We start from the raw sequence: 3,411 nt of genomic DNA, 5'->3' as shown, positions 1-3,411 counted from the left end.
TCATGTCTGATAAAAACTCTTAGCAAATCAGAAATAGAAAGGAATTTTCTTTACCTGATCAAGGGCAACTACAAAAAAGCTGTAACTAACTTACTTAATGGTGAGATACTGAATGCATTCCTCCTAAGATCAAAAAATAAGGCAAGAATGCCATTTTTACCACTTCGTTTATGCTTTTATTTTTTTTCTCCCCTCCCCCTTGGAAGTTCTAGCTAATGCAGTAAGTAAAGAAAAGAAAGTGAAAGGAATCCAGACTAAAAATGAACAAATTAAATGGTCTTTACATGCAGATGACATAGTAGTTTACATAGAAAATCCAGTAGAATCTACAAAAAAACTACTAGAAGTAATAGTGAGTTTGGCAAGGCTGTAGGACATAGATCAATATAAAAAATACTTTGTTTCTATATACCAGCAACAAGGAATTGAAAATAAAAAAATACCATGTATAGTAACATCAAAAATATGTGCTATTACATAGATAAATGATATGTGAAAGTCCTAAATGCTTAAAACTGCACAGCATTAGAAGATAACAGGAGAGGAAGAAAAGGGGAGTATGTCAGAGGGGGAGACGAACCATGAGAGATGATGGACTCTGAAAAACAAACTGAGGGTTCTAGAGGGGAGGGGGGTGGGGGGATGGGTTAGCCTGGTGATGGGTATTGAGGAGGGCACGTTCTGCATGGAGCACTGGGTGTTATGAACAAAGAATGAATCATGGAACACTGCATCAAAAACTAATGATGTAATATATGGTGATTAACATAACAATAAAAAAATTAAAAAAAAAACAAAAACAAAAAACTGCACAGCATTGCTAAAAGAGGTTAAAAATATATATAAACAAAAAGTAGACAAAGCATTTTCTTGGATCAGAAGACCCCAAATTTTCCTTTTTTAAATTTATTTAAAATATTTATTTATTTATTTGAGAGAGGGAGAAAGGGAGAGTTGGAGAAGGGGCAGCAGGAGAGATTCTTCAAGCAGACTCCCAACTGAGCAGGGAGCCTGAAACAAGGGCCTGATCCCAGGACCCTGAGATCATGACGTGAGCCAAAACTAAGAGCTGGATGCTCAACCGACTAAGTTACCCAGGCACCCTAAGATCCAAAATTTTTCAATGCCATTTTTCCCCAAGTGGATCTATAGATTCAACATAATACCAGTCAAAATTCCAGAAAAGTTTTTAGAAGAATTTGCCAGATAATTCTAGCACTCATATGGAAATGCAAAGGACACAGAATAGGCCAAATAACTTTGGAAATAGAGAACGAAATTGTAGAACTTACACTACCTGATTTCAAGACATTAAAGTGACATTAAACAAGACACAACAATATTGGCATCAAGTAGACAAATACGTCAATGAAACATAAAACAAAGTCAAGAAATAGAGGCACATATGCCTAATCAACTGATTGTACAACAAGCTACAATGCAACTCAGTACAGAAAACACAGGCTTTTCCAAAAATGGTGCTGGGAAAATTGAATACCCATATGAATAAACAACAAAATCCCTTGAGTCATACTTTGTACCATATACAAAAATTAACTCAAATTGATTTGGAGGCCTTAAGGTACTTTGTAAAATCACAACACTTCTAGAAAAAAGTGTAAAAATACTTGGGCTACTCCAAGATATTTGGAAAATGACACGAAAAACACAGTCCATTTAAGAAAAAACTTTTCATGCCGTGTGTGTGTGTGTGTGTGTGTGTGTGTGTGGTGTGTGTGAATTGTCTATTTAAATATTTTGCCATTGTCTCATTAGGTTCTTTCATTTTATTATTGCTCTCTTTTCCCCCCTTCACTTTATGTAGTCTCTGTTTCTGTTCTAACTGGCTGAGAGAGGTGGTGAATAAAGAGAAATTAGGCACTTCTTACTTGAGTGGGTGGTTTCATATACTCTAGAGCTGGAATATGGTTAACTTTGCCTTTACAGCTTGTTTCTTTTAGAGTGTTCTTGGGGAAATCCCATTGGCAGGAACTTTTTACTCTTGACAATGTTTTCTATTCCTCAGACTCACAGGATCAACCTCGGCTGCTGGCTCGCTGGTGTTCAACTCCACCCAGCTTCACGATGCTAGATTCCCTTCAATCTCTTTGATGGACCATTTGAAAGAATTTTAAGTGGTTCTAGATTCATTTGCTCTTTAGCATGGGGCACCAATGATGCCTAGGAAACACACACACATCATTTGATCCAAGAAAATTATGGAGTTCAGCCTGGCCTTAACACAATTACCTATAGCCTACTGCTTCAGGATACACTGTAGCTTTTTTTCCCCCTCTTTCTTTTCCTCATGCATGAATAGGATCTCAGTTTTCTTGGCCTCTTACCTGCAAGGAACCCACTTCAAAGTCTCTGAGTGGCTCTCTCAAAACCCCATCACTAAGCTTAAGGTAAAGGAATTACTGAAAACTCTCTCCCCTCAGGAAATGTACAGTGCAGCAACAAATCTCCAAATAAATATCCTCACAAATTCAACTTCTTCTCTCCACACCATCACAATTATTTTATATTTTCAAAATGCATAATGGAGTTTAGGAGTCATGGAATTGGCTCTCAAACATTTCCTTTGTAAATACGGCCTGTGGGGATGTGATATAGATTTTCTTATCCTTTTTTGTTCTTTTTGTGGGGTATCTTATTGTTTTTGGCAACTTTAATTTTTTTTCTCTTTTATGTAAAATCTAGATTCTGAGACTGATTCTCATGTCAAAAATAGCTATTCTAAAAGGGTACAGTATTTCAAATTTACAATGTAATGTCACCATACTTGGACAGTACGACTTTCTATTATTAATTTTTGCTCAACTACCAGATGGGTGCCTTGGATTGCACATTGCTCAAATTATCATTTTATAATACGAGGTGATGTCATGAGATGATATTCAAAGTCCTTTCCAGTTCTAACATTTTTTTACTTCTTCAAAAATATTAATATTATTTTTATCATAAGTATAAGTGCTATGGTGGGAAAAAAGAAAGGTTATAAGGAACAATATTACTGAAAATGATAGGGAGAGTGAAAATCTTACACCACTAACTCTTACAACTAACAAGATTAAGTTATAGTAAGAACAAAAAATACATAGCTAATACATCTTATTTAATGTCCTGATTATGCTTCTTATTTTCACCATTTGTGAATTTATATTTCTTGGTAATTTCTTCAATATCTATTGTAAGGCTTTCAGTACCCTCAAATTTTGTTTCCGCAGTCCAGTTAATTCTAAGCATTCCCAAGACATGTTTTAGATGTGAACAGAAATTATCTATCATTCAACTTTATCTTTCTTCAATACATTGGCAACCTCTAGTAACAGCTGCTCCTTCCGATAAGTGCCCATATTTGAGGCCATTCTAGTGGGTTCTGTCCCTCCCACTAAACTATTTATTGTC

Source organism: Callorhinus ursinus, unplaced genomic scaffold, assembly GCF_003265705.2.
Source record: "Callorhinus ursinus isolate GAN/ISIS: 27379988/994484 unplaced genomic scaffold, GSC_fseal_2.0 scaffold4, whole genome shotgun sequence".
NCBI lineage: Eukaryota > Metazoa > Chordata > Mammalia > Carnivora > Otariidae > Callorhinus > Callorhinus ursinus.
This window is presented reverse-complemented; position numbering follows the sequence as displayed.